Genomic DNA, 18889 nt, shown 5'->3' with positions numbered 1-18889 from the left:
GTGTTTTGAGCTTCTCCTGGGAAGGCAGTATTCGATTCCGATGGACCACTGCAGGTTTTCTGCATCAATTGGACCTTTACATTGACGATGAAACACAGAAATTTTATCGGAATTGAATACAAGAGGCACAATGCCGAATTAAGGATAAGAAAAGTGACTCTTCAAATTTTCTGTCCTTTGAACTATTCCTGGGAGAGCAGTGTTCGGTTCCGATGCACCACTGCAGGTTTTCTGCATCAATTGGACCTTTACATTGACGATGAAACACAGAAATTGCATCGGAATTGAATACAAAAGGCACAATGCCGACTTAAGTACAAGAGGACTGACTCTTCTCATTTTCTGTGCTTTGAGCAATTCCTGGGAGAGCAGTATAAGATGCCGATGCACCACTGCAGGTTTTCTGCATCAATTGGACTTTTACATTGACGATGAAACACAGAAATTGCATCGGAATTGAATACAAATGGCACAATGCCGACTGAAGAAAAAGAAGAGTGACTTTTCTTATTGTCTGTGCTTTGAGCTTCTCCTGGGAGACCGGTATTAGATTCCGATGCACCATTGCAGACTATTTTATTACTTGTTCGTTTACATTGACGATGAAACACAGATATTGCATCGGGATTGAGTACAAAGGGCACAATGCCACGTAAGTACAAGAAGAGTGCTCTTATAATTGTCTGTGCTTTCAGCTTGTCCTGGGAGGGCAGTATTCGATTCCGATGCACCACTGCAGGTTTTCTGCATCAATTGGACCTTTACATTGACGATGTAACACAGAAATTGCAAGGGAATTGAATACAAAAGGCACAATGCCGACATAAGAAAAGAAGAGTGACTTTTCTAATTGGTAGTGATTTGAACTTCTCCTGGGAGACCGGTATTAGATTCCGATGCACCATTGCTGGCTATTTTATCACTTGATCGTTTACATTGACGATGAAATACAGACATTGCATCGGGATTGAATACAAAGGGCACAATGCCACGTAAGTACAAGAAGAGTGCTCTTATAATTGTCTGTGCTTTGAGCTTCTCCTGGGAGGGCAGTATTCGATTCCGATGCACCACTACGGGTTTTCTGCATCAATTGGACCTTTACATTGACGATGAAACACTGAAATTGAATCGGAATTGAATACAAAATGCACAATGCCGACTTAAGGAAAAGAAGAGTGACTTTTGTAATTGTCTGTACTTTGTGCGTCTCGTGGGAAACCGGTATTAGATTCCGATGCACCATTGCAGGCTATTTTATCACTTGATCGTTTACATTGACGATGAAACACAGACATTGCATCGGGATTGAATACAAAGGGCACAATGCCACGTAAGTCCAAGAAGAGTGCTCTTATAATTGTCTGTGCTTTGAGCTTCTCCTGGGAGGGCAGTATTCGATTCCTATGCACCACTGCAGGTTTTCTGCATCAATTGGACCTTTACATTGACGATGAAACACAGAAATTGCATCGGAATTGAATACAAAAGGCACAATACCGACTTAAGGAAAAGAAGAGTGACTTTTCTAATTGTCTGTGCTTTGAGCTTCTTCTGGGAGACCGGTACTAGATTCCGATGCACCACTGCTGGCTATTTTATCGCTTGATCGTTTACATTGACGATGAAACACAGACATTGCATCGGAATTGAATACAAAGAGCACAATGCCACGTAAGTACAAGAAGAGTGCTCTTATAATTGTCTGTGCTTTGAGCTTCTCCTGGGAGGGCAGTATTCGATTTCGATGCACAACTGCAGGTTTTCTGCATCAATTGGACCTTTACATTGACGATGTAACACAGAAATTGCATCGGAACTGAATACAAAAGGCACAATGCCGACTTAAGAAAAAGAAGAGTGAGTTTTCTAATTGTCTGTGCTTTGAGCTTCTCCTGGGAGACCGGTATTAGATTCCGATGCACCATTGCAGGCTATTTTATCACGTGATCGTTTACAGTGACGATGAAACACAGACATTGCATCGGGATTGAATACAAACGGCACAATGCCACGTAAGTAGAAGAAGAGTACTCTTATAATTGTCTGTGCTCTGAGCTTCCCCTGGGAGGGCAGTATTCGATTCCGATGCACCACTGCAGGTTTCCTGCATCAATTGGAGCTTTACATTGACGATGTAACACAGAAATTGCATCGGAATTGAATACAAAAGGCACAATGCCGACTTCAGAAAAAGAAGAGTGAGTTTTCTAATTGTCTGTGTTTTGAGCTTCTCCTGGGAGACGGGTACTAGATTCCGATTCACCATTGCCGGCTATTTTATCACTTGATCGTTTCCATTGACGATGAAATATAGAAATTGCATCGGGATTGAATACAAAGGGCGCAATGCCACGTAAGTACAAGAAGAGTGCTCTTATAATTGTCGGTGCTTTGAGCTTTTCCTGGGAGGGCAGTATTCGAATCCGATTCACCGCTGCAGAATTTCTGCATCAATTGGACCTTTACATTGACAATGAAACACAGAAATTGCATCGGAATTGAATACAAAATGCACAATGCCGACTTAAGAGAAAGAAGAGTGACTTTTCTAATTGTCTGTGCTTTGAGCTTCTTCTGGGAGGGCAGTACTAGATTCCGATGCACCATTCCTGGCTATTTTATCTCTTGATCGTTTACATTGACGATGAAACACAGACACTGCATCGGGATTGAATACAAAGGGCACAATGCCACGTAAGTACAGGAAGAGTGCTCTTATAATTGTCTGTGCTTTGAGCTTCTCCTGTGAGGGCAGTATTCGATTCCGATGCACCACTGCAGGTTTTCTGCATCAATTGGACCTTTACATTGACGATGAAACACAGAAATTGCATCGTAATTGAATACAAAGGGCACAATGCCGACTTAAGAAAAAGAAGAGTGACTTTTCTAATTGTCTGTGTTTTGAGCTTCTCCTGGGAGACCGGTATTAGATTCCGATGCACCATTGCAGGCTATTTTATCACTTGATCGTTTACATTGACGATGAAGCACAGATATTGCATCGGGATTGAATACAAAGGGCACAATGCCACGTAAATACAAGAAGAGTGCTCTTATAATTGTCTGTGCTTTGAGCTTCTCCTGGGAGGGCAGTATTCGATTCCGATGCACAACTGCAGGTTTTCTGCATCAATTGGACCTTTACATTGACGATGTAACACAGAAATTGCATCGATATTGAATACAAACGCACAATGCCGACTTTAGAAAAAGAAGAGTGACTTTTCTAATTGTCTGTGCTGTGAGCTTCGCCTGGGAGACCGGTATTAGATTCCGATGAACCATTGCAGACTATTTTATAACTTGATAGTCTACATTGACGATGAACACACAGACATTGCATCAGGATTGAATACAAAGGGCGCAATTCCACGTAAGTACAAGAAGAGTGCTCTTATAATTGTCTGTGCTTTGGGCTTCTCCTGCGAGGGCAGTATTCGATTCCGATGCACCACTGCAGGTTTTCTGCATCAATTGGAACCTTTACATTGACGATGAAACACAGAAATTGCATCGGAATTGAATACAAAAGGCACAATGCCAATTTAAGTATAAGAAGAGTGACTCTTCTCATTTACTGTGCTTTGATCTATTCCTGGAAGAGCAGTGTTCGATTCCGATGCACCACTGCCGGTTTTCTGCATCAATTGGACCTTTACATTGACGATGTAACACAGAAATTGCATCGGAATTGAATACAAAGGGCACAATGCCGACTGAAGAAAAAGAAGAGTGACTTTTGTTATTGTCTGTGCTTTGAGCTTCTCCTGGGAGTCCGGTATTAGATTCCGATGCACCATTGCAGACTATTTTATCACTTGATCGTTTATATTGACGATGAAACACAGATATTGCATCGGGATTGAGTACAAAGGGCACAATGCCACGTAAGTACAAGAAGAGTGCTCTTATAATTGTCTGTGCTTTCAGCTTGTCCTGGGAGGGCAGTATTCGATTCCGATGCACCACTGCAGGTTTTCTGCATCAATTGGACCTTTACATTGACGATGTAACACAGAAATTGCATCGGAATTGAATACAAAAGGCACAATGCCGACTTAAGAAAAAGAAGAGTGACTTTTCTAATTGGTAGTGCTTTGAGCTTCTCCTGGGAGACCGGTATTAGATTCCGATGCGCCATTGCTGCCTCTTTTATCACTTGATCGTTTCGTTTACATTGACGATGAAATACAGACATTGCATCGGGATTGAATACAAAGGGCACAATGCCACGTAAGTACAAGAAGAGTGCTCTTATAATTGTCTGTGCTTTGAGCTTCTCCTGGGAGGGCAGTATTCGATTCCGATGCACCACTACGGGTTTTCTGCATCAATTGGACCTTTACATTGACGATGAAACACAGAAATTGAATCGGAATTGAATACAAAATGCACAATGCCGACTTAAGGAAAAGAAGAGTGACTTTTCTAATTGTCTGTACTTTGTGCGTCTCGTGGGAGACCGGTATTAGATTCCGATGCACCATTGCAGGCTATTTTATCACTTGATCGTTTACATTGACGATGAAACACAGACATTGCATCGGGATTGAATACAAAGGGCACAATGCCACTAAGTCCAAGAAGAGTGCTCTTATAATTGTCTGTGCTTTGAGCTTCTCCTGGGAGGGCAGTATTCGATTCCTATGCACCACTGCAGGTCTTCTGCATCAATTGGACCTTTACATTGACGATGAAACACAGAAATTGCATCGGAATTGAATACAAAAGGCACAATGCCGACTTAAGAAAAAGACGAGTGAGTTTTCTAATTGTCTGTGCTTTGAGCTTCTCCTGGGAGACCGGTACTAGATTCCGATTCACCATTGCCGGCTATTTTATCACTTGATCGTTTCCATTGACGATGAAATATAGACATTGCATCGGGATTGAATACAAAGGGCGCAATGCCACGTAAGTACAAGAAGAGTGCTCTTATAATTGTCGGTGCTTTGAGCTTTTCCTGGGAGGGCAGTATTCGATTCCGATTCACCGCTGCAGAATTTCTGCATCAATTGGACCTTTACATTGACGATGAAACACAGAAATTGCATCGGAATTGAATTCAAAAAGCACAATGCCGACTTAAGAGAAAGAAGAGTGAGTTTTCTAATTGTCTGTGCTTTGAGCTTCTTCTGGGAGGGCAGTACTAGATTCCGATGCACCATTCCTGGCTATTTTATCACTTGATCGTTTACATTGTCGATGAAACACAGACACTGCATCGGGATTGAATACAAAGGGCACAATGCCACTAAGTCCAAGAAGAGTGCTCTTATAATTGTCTGTGCTTTGAGCTTCTCCTGTGAGGGCAGTAATTGATTCCGATGCACCACTGCAGGTTTTCTGCATTAATTGGACCTTTACATTGACGATGAAACACAGAAATTGCATCGGAATTGAATACAAAAGGCACAATGCCGACTTAAGTACAAGAGGACTCACTCTTCTCATTTTCCGTGTTCTGAGCAATTCCTGGGAGTGCAGTATTAGATGCCGATGCACCACTGCAGGTTTTCTGCATCAATTGGACCTTTACATTGACGATGAAACACAGAAATTACATCGTAATTGAATACAAAGGGCACAATGCCGACTTAAGAAAAAGAAGAGTGACTTTTCTAATTGTCTGTGCTTTGAGCTTCTCCTGGGAGACCGGTATTAGATTCCGATGCACCATTGCAGGCTATTTTATCACTTCATCGTTTACATTGACGATGAAATATATACATTGCATCGGGATTGAATACAAAGGGCGCAATACCACGTAAGTACAAGAAGAGTGCTCTTATAATTGTCTGTGCTTTGAGCTTTTCCTGGGTGGGCAGTATTCGATTCCGATTCACCACTGCAGGTTTTCTGCATCAATTGGACCTTTACATTGACGATGTAACACAGAAATTGCATCGGATTTGAAAAAAAAAAGGCACAATGCCGACTTAAGAAAAAGATGAGTGAGTTTTCTAATTGTCTGTGCTTTGTGCTTCTCCTGGGAGACCGGTACTAGATTCCGATTCACCATTGCAGGCTATTTTATCACTTCATCGTTTACATTGACGATGAAATATATACATTGCATCGGGATTGAATACAAAGGGCGCAATACCACGTAAGTACAAGATGAGTGCTCTTATAATTGTCTGTGCTTTGAGCTTTTCCTGGGTGGGCAGTATTCGATTCCGATTCACCACTGCAGGTTTTCTGCATCAATTGGACCTTTACATTGACGATGAAACACAGAAATTGCATCGCAATTGAATACAAAAGGCACAATGCCGACGTAAGAGATAGAAGAGTGACTTTTCTAATTGTCTGTGCTTTGAGCTTCTCCTGGGAGACCGGTATTAGATTCCGATGCACCATTGCAGGCTATTTATTCACTTGATCGTTTACTTTGACGATGAAACACAGACATTGCATCGGGATTGATTACATAGTGCACAATGCAACGTAAGTACAAGATGAGTGCTCTTATAATTGTCTGTGCTTTGAGCTTCTCCTGGAAGGGCAGTATTCGATTCCGATGCACCACTGCAGGTTTTCTGCATCAATTGGACCTTTACATTGACGATGTAACACAGAAATTGCATCGATATTGAATACAAACGCACAATGCAAACTTTAGAAAAAGAAGAGTGACTTTTCTAATTGTCTGTGCTTTGAGCTTCTCCTGGGAGACCGGTATTAGATTCCGATGAACCATTGCAGACTATTTTATAACTTGATCGTCTACATTGACGATGAACACACAGACATTGCATCAGGATTGAATACTAAGGGCACAATTCCACGTAAGTACAAGAAGAGTGCTCTTATAATTGTCTGTGCTTTGGGCTTCCCCTGCGAGGGCAGTATTTGATTCCGATGCACCACTGCAGGTTTTCTGCATCAATTGGAACCTTTACATTGACGATGAAACACAGAAATTGCATCGGAATTGAATACAAAAGGCACAATTCCGACTTAAGAAAAAGAAGATTGACTTTTCTAATTGTCTGCGCTTTGAGCTTCTCCTGGGAGACCGGTACTAGATTCCGATTCACCATTGCAGGCTATTTTATCACTTGATCGTTTACATTGACGATGAAATATAGACATTGCATCGGGATTGAATACAAAGGGCACAATGCCACGTAAGTACAAGAAGAGTGCTCTTATAATTGTCTGTGCTTTGAGCTTTTCCTGGGAGACCGGTACTAGATTCCGATGCACCATTGCAGGCTATTTTATCACTTGATCGTTTACATTGACGATGAAACATATACATTGCATCGGGATTGAATACAAAGGGCAAAATGCCACGTAAGTACAGGAAGAGTGCTCTTATAATTGTCTGTGCTTTGAGATTCTCCTGGGAGGGCAGTATTCGATTCCGATGCACCACTGCAGGTTTTCTGCATCAATTGGACCTTTACATTGACGATGTAACACAGAAATTGCATCGGAATTGAATACAAAATGCACAATGCCGACTTAAGAAAAAGAAGAGTGACTTTTCTAATATTCTATGCTTTGAGCTTCTTCTGGGAGACCGGTACTAGATTCCGATGCACCATTGCTGGCTATTTTATCGCTTGATCGTTTACATTGACGATGAAATACAGACATTTGATCGGGATTGAATATAAAGGGCGCAATGCCACGTAAGTACAGGAAGAGTGCTCTTATAATTGTCTGTGCTTTGAGATTCTCCTGGGAGGGCAGTATTCGATTCCGATGGACCACTGCAGGTTTTCTGCATCAATTGGACCATTACATTGACGATGAAACACAGAAATTGCATCGGAATTGAATACAAAAGGCACAATGCCGACTTAAGAAAAAGAAGAGTGAGTTTTCTAATTGTCTGTGCTTTGAGCTTCTCCTGGGAGACCGGTACTAGATTCCGATTCACCATTGCCGGCTATTTTATCACTTGATCGTTTCCATTGACGATGAAATATAGACATTGCATCGGGATTGATTACAAAGGGCGCAATGCCACGTAAGTACAAGAAGAGTGCTCTTATAATTGTCGGTGCTTTGAGCTTTTCCTGGGAGGGCAGTATTCGATTCCGATTCACCGCTGCAGAATTTCTGCATCAATTGGACCTTTACATTGACGATGAAACACAGAAATTGCATCGGAATTGAATTCAAAAAGCACAATGCCGACTTAAGAGAAAGAAGAGTGACTTTTCTAATTGTCTGTGCTTTGAGCTTCTTCTGGGAGGGCAGTACTAGATTCCGATGCACCATTCCTGGCTATTTTATCACTTGATCGTTTACATTGTCGATGAAACACAGACACTGCATCGGGATTGAATACAAAGGGCTCAATGCCACGTAAGTACAGGAAGAGTGCTCTTATAATTGTCTGTGCTTTGAGCTTCTCCTGTGAGGGCAGTAATTGATTCCGATGCACCACTGCAGGTTTTCTGCATTAATTGGACCTTTACATTGACGATGAAACACAGAAATTGCATCGGAATTGAATACAAAAGGCACAATGCCGACTTAAGTACAAGAGGACTCACTCTTCTCATTTTCCGTGTTTTGAGCAATTCCTGGGAGAGCAGTATTAGATGCCGATGCACCACTGCAGGTTTTCTGCATCAATTGGACCTTTACATTGACGATGAAACACAGAAATTACATCGTAATTGAATAGAAAGGGCACAATGCCGACTTAAGAAAAAGAAGAGTGACTTTTCTAATTGTCTGTGCTTTGAGCTTCTCCTGGGAGACCGGTATTAGATTCCGATGCACCATTGCAGGCTATTTTATCACTTGATCGTTTACATTGACGATGAAGCACAGATATTGCATCGGGATTGAATACAAAGGGCACAATGCCACGTAAATACAAGAAGAGTGCTCTTATAATTGTCTGCGCTTTGAGCTTCTCCTGGAAGGGCAGTATTCGATTCCGATGCACCACTGCAGGTTTTCTGCATCAATTGGACCTTTACATTGACGATGTAACACAGAAATTGCATCGATATTGAATACAAACGCACAATGCAAACTTTAGAAAAAGAAGAGTGACTTTTCTAATTGTCTGTGCTTTGAGCTTCTCCTGGGAGACCGGTATTAGATTCCGATGAACCATTGCAGACTATTTTATAACTTGATCGTCTACATTGACGATGAACACACAGACATTGCATCAGGATTGAATACTAAGGGCACAATTCCACGTACGTACAAGAAGAGTGCTCTTATAATTGTCTGTGCTTTGGGCTTCCCCTGCGAGGGCAGTATTTGATTCCGATGCACCACTGCAGGTTTTCTGCATCAATTGGAACCTTTACATTGACGATGAAACACAGAAATTGCATCGGAATTGAATACAAAAGGCACAATGCCGACTTAATAAAAAGAAGATTGACTTTTCTAATTGTCTGCGCTTTGAGCTTCTCCTGGGAGACCGGTACTAGATTCTGGTTCACCATTGCAGGCTATTTTATCACTTGATCGTTTACATTGACGATGAAATATAGACATTGCATCGGGATTGAATACAAAGGGCACAATGCCACGTAAGTACAAGAAGAGTGCTCTTATAATTCTCTGTGCTTTGAGCTTTTCCTGGGAGGGCAGTATTCGATTCGATTTTCTGCATCAATTGGACCTTTACATTGACGATGAAACACAGAAATTGCATCGGAATTGAATACAAAAGGCACAATGCCGACTTAAGAGAAAGAAGAGCGACTTTTCTAATTGTCTGTGCTTTGAGCTTCTCCTGGGAGACCGGTACTAGATTCCGATGCACCATTGCAGGCTATTTTATCACTTGATCGTTTACATTGACGATGAAACATATACATTGCATCGGGATTGAATACAAAGGGCAAAATGCCATGTAAGTACAGGAAGAGTGCTCTTATAATTATCTGTGCTTTGAGATTCTCCTGGGAGGGCAGTATTCGATTCCGATGCACCACTGCAGGTTTTCTGCATCAATTGGACCTTTACATTGACGATGTAACACAGAAATTGCATCGGAATTGAATACAAAATGCACAATGCCGACTTAAGAAAAAGAAGAGTGACTTTTCTAATATTCTATGCTTTGAGCTTCTTCTGGGAGACCGGTACTAGATTCCGATGCACCATTGCTGGCTATTTTATCGCTTGATCGTTTACATTGACGATGAAATACAGACATTTGATCGGGATTGAATATAAAGGGCGCAATGCCACGTAAGTACAGGAAGAGTGCTCTTATAATTGTCTGTGCTTTGAGATTCTCCTGGGAGGGCAGTATTCGATTCCGATGGACCACTGCAGGTTTTCTGCATCAATTGGACCATTACATTGACGATGAAACACAGAAATTGCATCGGAATTGAATACAAAAGGCACAATGCCGACTTAAGAAAAAGAAGAGTGAGTTTTCTAATTGTCTGTGCTTTGAGCTTCTCCTGGGAGACCGGTACTAGATTCCGATTCACCATTGCCGGCTATTTTATCACTTGATCGTTTCCATTGACGATGAAATATAGACATTGCATCGGGATTGATTACAAAGGGCGCAATGCCACGTAAGTACAAGAAGAGTGCTCTTATAATTGTCGGTGCTTTGAGCTTTTCCTGGGAGGGCAGTATTCGATTCCGATTCACCGCTGCAGAATTTCTGCATCAATTGGACCTTTACATTGACGATGAAACACAGAAATTGCATCGGAATTGAATTCAAAAAGCACAATGCCGACTTAAGAGAAAGAAGAGTGACTTTTCTAATTGTCTGTGCTTTGAGCTTCTTCTGGGAGGGCAGTACTAGATTCCGATGCACCATTCCTGGCTATTTTATCACTTGATCGTTTACATTGTCGATGAAACACAGACACTGCATCGGGATTGAATACAAAGGGCTCAATGCCACGTAAGTACAGGAAGAGTGCTCTTATAATTGTCTGTGCTTTGAGCTTCTCCTGTGAGGGCAGTAATTGATTCCGATGCACCACTGCAGGTTTTCTGCATTAATTGGACCTTTACATTGACGATGAAACACAGAAATTGCATCGGAATTGAATACAAAAGGCACAATGCCGACTTAAGTACAAGAGGACTCACTCTTCTCATTTTCCGTGTTTTGAGCAATTCCTGGGAGAGCAGTATTAGATGCCGATGCACCACTGCAGGTTTTCTGCATCAATTGGACCTTTACATTGACGATGAAACACAGAAATTACATCGTAATTGAATAGAAAGGGCACAATGCCGACTTAAGAAAAAGAAGAGTGACTTTTCTAATTGTCTGTGCTTTGAGCTTCTCCTGGGAGACCGGTATTAGATTCCGATGCACCATTGCAGGCTATTTTATCACTTGATCGTTTACATTGACGATGAAGCACAGATATTGCATCGGGATTGAATACAAAGGGCACAATGCCACGTAAATACAAGAAGAGTGCTCTTATAATTGTCTGCGCTTTGAGCTTCTCCTGGAAGGGCAGTATTCGATTCCGATGCACCACTGCAGGTTTTCTGCATCAATTGGACCTTTACATTGACGATGTAACACAGAAATTGCATCGATATTGAATACAAACGCACAATGCAAACTTTAGAAAAAGAAGAGTGACTTTTCTAATTGTCTGTGCTTTGAGCTTCTCCTGGGAGACCGGTATTAGATTCCGATGAACCATTGCAGACTATTTTATAACTTGATCGTCTACATTGACGATGAACACACAGACATTGCATCAGGATTGAATACTAAGGGCACAATTCCACGTACGTACAAGAAGAGTGCTCTTATAATTGTCTGTGCTTTGGGCTTCCCCTGCGAGGGCAGTATTTGATTCCGATGCACCACTGCAGGTTTTCTGCATCAATTGGAACCTTTACATTGACGATGAAACACAGAAATTGCATCGGAATTGAATACAAAAGGCACAATGCCGACTTAAGAAAAAGAAGATTGACTTTTCTAATTGTCTGCGCTTTGAGCTTCTCCTGGGAGACCGGTACTAGATTCTGGTTCACCATTGCAGGCTATTTTATCACTTGATCGTTTACATTGACGATGAAATATAGACATTGCATCGGGATTGAATACAAAGGGCACAATGCCACGTAAGTACAAGAAGAGTGCTCTTATAATTCTCTGTGCTTTGAGCTTTTCCTGGGAGGGCAGTATTCGATTCGATTTTCTGCATCAATTGGACCTTTACATTGACGATGAAACACAGAAATTGCATCGGAATTGAATACAAAAGGCACAATGCCGACTTAAGAGAAAGAAGAGCGACTTTTCTAATTGTCTGTGCTTTGAGCTTCTCCTGGGAGACCGGTACTAGATTCCGATGCACCATTGCAGGCTATTTTATCACTTGATCGTTTACATTGACGATGAAACATATACATTGCATCGGGATTGAATACAAAGGGCAAAATGCCATGTAAGTACAGGAAGAGTGCTCTTATAATTATCTGTGCTTTGAGATTCTCCTGGGAGGGCAGTATTCGATTCCGATGCACCACTGCAGGTTTTCTGCATCAATTGGACCTTTACATTGACGATGTAACACAGAAATTGCATCGGAATTGAATACAAAATGCACAATGCCGACTTAAGAAAAAGAAGAGTGACTTTTCTAATATTCTATGCTTTGAGCTTCTTCTGGGAGACCGGTACTAGATTCCGATGCACCATTGCTGGCTATTTTATCGCTTGATCGTTTACATTGACGATGAAATACAGACATTTGATCGGGATTGAATATAAAGGGCGCAATGCCACGTAAGCACAGGAAGAGTGCTCTTATAATTGTCTGTGCTTTGAGATTCTCCTGGGAGGGCAGTATTCGATTCCGATGGACCACTGCAGGTTTTCTGCATCAATTGGACCATTACATTGACGATGAAACACAGAAATTTTATCGGAATTGAATACAAGAGGCACAATGCCGATTTAAGTATAAGAAAAGTGACTCTTCAAATTTTCTGTGGTTTGAGCTATTCCTGGGAGAGCAGTGTTCGATTCCGATGCACCACTGCAGGTTTTCTGCATCAATTGGACCTTTACATTGACGATGAAACACAGAAATTGCATCGGAACTGAATACAAAAGGCACAGTGCCGACTTAAGTACAAGAGGACTGACTCTTCTCATTTTCTGTGCTTTGAGCAATTCCTGGGAGAGCAATATTAGATGCCGATGCACCACTGCAGGTTTTCTCCATCAATTGGACCTTTACATTGACGATGAAACACAGAAATTGCATCGGAATTGAATACAAAGGGCACAATGCCGACTTAAGAAAAAGAAGAGTGACTTTTCTAATTGTCTGTGCTTTAAGCTTCTCCTGGGAGACCGGTATTAGATTACGATGCACCATTGCAGGCTATTTTAACACTTGATCGTGTACATTGACGATGAAACACAGATATTGCATCGGGATTGAATACAAAGGGCTCAATTCCACGTAAGTACAAGAAGACTGCTCTTATAATTGTCTGTGTTTTGAGCTTGTCCTGGGAGGGCAGTATTCGATTCCGAAGCACCACTGCAGGTTTTCTGCATCAATTGGACCTTTACATTGACGATGTAACACAGAAATTGCATCGGAATTGAATACAAATGGCACAATGCCGACTTAAGAAAAAGAAGAGTGACTTTTCTAATAGTCAGTGCTCTGAGCTTTTCCTGGGAGACCGGTATTAGATTCCGATGCACCATTGCTGGCTATTTTATCACTTGATCGTTTACATTGACGATGAAATACAGACATTGAATCGGGATTGAATACAAAGGGCACAATGCCACGTAAGTACAAGAAGAGTGCTCTTATAATTGTCGGTGCTTTGAGCTTCTCCTGGGAGGGCAGTATTCGATTCCGATGCACCACTACAGGTTTTCTGCATCAATTGGACCTTTACATTGACGATGAAACACAGAAATTGAATCGGAATTGAATACAAAAAGCACAATGCCGACTTAAGGAAAAGAAGAGTGATTTTTGTAATTGTCTGTGCTTTGTGCGTCTCGTGGGAGACCGGTATTAGATTCCGATGCACCATTGCAGGCTATTTTATCACTTGATCGTTTACATTGACGATGAAACACAGACATTGCATCGGGATTGAATACAAAGGGCACAATGCCACGTAAGTCCAAGAAGAGTGCTCTTATAATTGTCTGTGCTTTGAGCTTCTCCTGGGAGGGCAGTATTCGATTCCGATGCACCACTGCAGGTTTTCTGCATCAATTGGACCTTTACATTGACGATGAAACACAGAAATTGCATCGGAATTGAATACAAAAGCCACAATGCCGCCTTAAGGAAAAGAAGAGTGACTTTTCTAATTGTCTGTACTTTGAGCTTCTCCTGGGAGACCGGTATTAGGTTCCGATGCACCATTGCAGGCTATTTTATCACTTGATCGTTTACATTGACGATGAAACACAGACATTGCATCGGGATTGAATACATAGTGCACAATGCAACGTAAGTACAAGAAGAGTGCTCTTATAATTGTCTGCGCTTTGAGCATCTCCTGGGAGGGCAGTATTCGATTCCGATGCACCACTGCAGGTTTTCTGCATCAATTGGACCTTTACATTGACGATGTAACACAGAAATTGCATCGGAATTGAATACAACAGGCACAATGCCGACTTAAGAAAAATAAGAGTGACTTTTCTAATTGTCTGTGCTTTGAGCTTCTTCTGGGAGACCGGTACTAGATTCCGATTCACCACTGCTGGCTATTTTATCACTTGATCGTTTCATTGACGATGAAACACAGACATTGCATCGGATTTGAATACAAAGAGCACAATTCCACGTAAGTACAAGAAGAGTGCTCTTATAATTGTCTGTGCTTTGAGCTTCTCCTGGGAGGGCAGTATTCGAATCCGATGCACAACTGCAGGTTTTCTGCATCAATTGGACCTTTACATTGACGATGTAACACAGAAATTGCATCGGAATTGAATACAAAAGGCAAAATGCCGACTTAAGAAAAAGAAGATTGACTTTTCTAATTGTCTGTGCTTTGAGCTTCTCCTGGGAGACCGGTACTAGATTCCGATTCACCATTGCAGGCTATTTTATCACTTGATCGTTTACATTGACGATGAAATATAGACATTGCATCGGGATTGAATACAAAGGGCGCAATACCACGTAAGTACAAGAAGAGTGCTCTTATAATTGTCTGTGCTTTGAGATTCTCCTGGGAGGGCAGTATTCGATTCCGATGCACCACTGCAGGTTTTCTGCATCAATTGGACCTTTACATTGACGATGTAACACAGAAATTGCATCGGAATTGAATACAAAATGCACAATGCCGACTTAAGAAAAAGAAGAGTGACTTTTCTAATATTCTATGCTTTGAGCTTCTTCTGGGAGACCCGTACTAGATTCCGATGCACCATTGCTGGCTATTTTATTGCTTGATCGTTTACATTGACGATGAAATACAGACATTTGATCGGGATTGAATATAAAGGGGGGCGCAATGCCACGTAAGTACAGGAAGAGTGCTCTTATAATTGTCTGTGCTTTGAGATTCTCCTGGGAGGGCAGTATTCGATTCCGATGGACCACTGCAGGTTTTCTGCATCAATTGGACCTTTAGATTGATGATGAAACACAGAAATTGCATCGGAATTGAATACAAAGGGCACAATACCGACTTAAGAAAAAGAAGAGTGACTTTTCTAATTGTCTGTGCTTTAAGCTTCTCCTGGGAGACCGGTATTAGATTCCGATGCACCATTGCAGGCTATTATAACACTTGATCGTGTACATTGACGATGAAACACAGATATTGCATCGGGATTGAATACAAAGGGCTCAATGCTACGTAAGTACAAGAAGAGTGCTCTTATAATTGTCTGTGCTTTGAGTTTGTCCTGGGTGGGCAGTATTCGATTCCGATGCACCACTGCAGGTTTTCTGCATCAATTGGACCTTTACATTGACGATGTAACACAGAAATTACATCGGAATTGAATACAAAAGGCACAATGCCGACTTAAGAAAAAGAAGAGTGACTTTTCTAATAGTCAGTGCTTTGAGCTTTTCCTGGGAGACCGGTATTAGATTCCGATGCACCATTGCTGGCTATTTTATCACTTGATCGTTTACATTGACGATGAAATACAGACATTGAATCGGGATTGAATACAAAGGGCACAATGCCACGTAAGTACAAGAAGAATGCTCATATAATTGTCTGTGCTTTGAGCTTCTCCTGGGAGGGCAGTATTCGATTCCGATGCACCACTACAGGTTTTCTGCATCAATTGGACCTTTACATTGACGATGAAACACAGAAATTGAATCGGAATTGAATACAAAAAGCACAATGCCGACTTAAGGAAAAGAAGAGTGATTTTTGTAATTGTCTGTGCTTTGTGCGTCTCGTGGGAGACCGGTATTAGATTCCGATGCACCATTGCAGGCTATTTTATCACTTGATCGTTTACATTGACGATGAAACACAGACATTGCATCGGGATTGAATACAAAGGGCACAATGCCACGTAAGTCCAAGAAGAGTGCTCTTATAATTGTCTGTGCTTTGAGCTTCTCCTGGGAGGGCAGTATTCGATTCCGATGCACCACTGCAGGTTTTCTGCATCAATTGGACCTTTACATTGACGATGAAACACAGAAATTGCATCGGAATTGAATACAAAAGCCACAATGCCGCCTTAAGGAAAAGAAGAGTGACTTTTCTAATTGTCTGTACTTTGAGCTTCTCCTGGGAGACCGGTATTAGATTCCGATTCACCACTGCTGGCTATTTTATCACTTGATCGTTTACATTGACGATGAAACACAGACATTGCATCGGAATTGAATACAAAGAGCACAATGCCACGTAAGTACAAGAAGAGTGCTCTTATAATTGTCTGTGCTTTGAGCTTCTCCTGGGAGGGCAGTATTCGATTCCGATGCACAACTGCAGGTTTTCTGCATCAATTGGACCTTTACATTGACGATGTAACACAGAAATTGCATCGGAATTGAATACAAAAGGCACAATGCCGACTTAAGAAAAAGAAGATTGACTTTTCTAATTGTCTGTGCTTTGAGCTTCTCCTGGGAGACCGGTACTAGATTCCGATTCACCATTGCAGGCTATTTTATCACTTGATCGTTTACATTGACGATGAAATATAGACATTGCATCGGGATTGAATACAAAGGGCGCAATACCACGTAAGTACAAGAAGAGTGCTCTTATAATTGTCTGTGCTTTGAGATTCTCCTGGGAGGGCAGTATTCGATTCCGATGCACCACTGCAGGTTTTCTGCATCAATTGGACCTTTACATTGACGATGTAACACAGAAATTGCATCGGAATTGAATACAAAATGCACAATGCCGACTTAAGAAAAAGAAGAGTGACTTTTCTAATATTCTATGCTTTGAGCTTCTTCTGGGAGACCCGTACTAGATTCCGATGCACCATTGCTGGCTATTTTATCGCTTGATCGTTTACATTGACGATGAAATACAGACATTTGATCGGGATTGAATATAAAGGTGGGCGCAATGCCACGTAAGTACAGGAAGAGTGCTCTTATAATTGTCTGTGCTTTGAGATTCTCCTGGGAGGGCAGTATTCGATTCCGATGGACCACTGCAGGTTTTCTGCATCAATTGGACCTTTACATTGACGATGAAACACAGAAATTTTATCGGAATTGAATACAAGAGGCACAATGCCGATTTAAGTATAAGAAAAGTGACTCTTCAAATTTTCTGTGCTTTGAGCTATTCCTGGGAGAGCAGTGTTCGATTCCGATGCACCACTGCAAGTTTTCTGCATCAATTGGACCTTTACATTGACGATGAAACACAGAAATTGCATCGGAATTGAATACAAAAGGCACAATGCCGACTTAAGTACAAGAGGACTGACTCTTCTCATTTTCTGTGCTTTGAGCAATTCCTGGGAGAGCAGTATTAGATGCCGATGCACCACTGCAGGTTTTCTGCATCAATTGGACCTTTACATTGATGATGAAACACAGAAATTGCATCGGAATTGAATACAAAGGGCACAATGCCGACTTAAGAAAAAGAAGAGTGACTTTTCTAATTGTCTGTGCTTTAAGCTTCTCCTGGGAGACCAGTATTAGATTCCGATGCACCATTGCAGGCTATTTTAACACTTGATCGTGTACATTGACGATGAAACACAGATATTGCATCGGGATTGAATACAAAGGGCTCAATGCCACGTAAGTACAAGAAGAGTGCTCTTATAATTGTCTGTGCTTTGAGTTTGTCCTGGGAGGGCAGTATTCGATTCCGATGCACCACTGCAGGTTTTCTGCATCAATTGGACCTTTACATTGACGATGTAACACAGAAATTACATCGGAATTGAATACAAGATGCACAATGCCGACTTAAGAAAAAGAAGAGTGACTTTTCTAATAGTCAGTGCTTTGAGCTTTTCCTGGGTGACCGGTATTAGATTCTGATGCACCATTGCTGGCTATTTTATCACTTGATCGTTTACATTGACGATGAAATACAGACATTGAATCGGGATTGAATATAAAGGGCACAATGCCACGTAAGTCCAAGAAGAGTGCTCTTATAATTGTCTGTGCTTTGAGCTTCTCCTGGGAGGGCAGTATTCGATTCCGATGCACCACTGCAGGTTTTCTGCATCAATTGGACCTTTACATTGACGATGAAACACAGAAATTGCATCGGAATTGAATACAAAAGCCACAATGCCGTCTTAAGGAAAAGAAGAGTGACTTTTCTAATTGTCTGTGCTTTGAGCTTCTTCTGGGAGACCGGTACTAGATTCCGATTCACCACTGCTGGCTATTTTATCGCTTGATCGTTTACATTGACGATGAAACACAGACATTGCATCGGAATTGAATACAAAGAGCACAATGCCACG

The sequence above is a fragment of the Schistocerca nitens genome, chromosome 7 (genome assembly GCF_023898315.1).
Source record: "Schistocerca nitens isolate TAMUIC-IGC-003100 chromosome 7, iqSchNite1.1, whole genome shotgun sequence".
NCBI lineage: Eukaryota > Metazoa > Arthropoda > Insecta > Orthoptera > Acrididae > Schistocerca > Schistocerca nitens.
The sequence above is the reverse complement of the archived record's forward strand: the minus strand, read 5'-3'. Positions refer to the sequence as shown.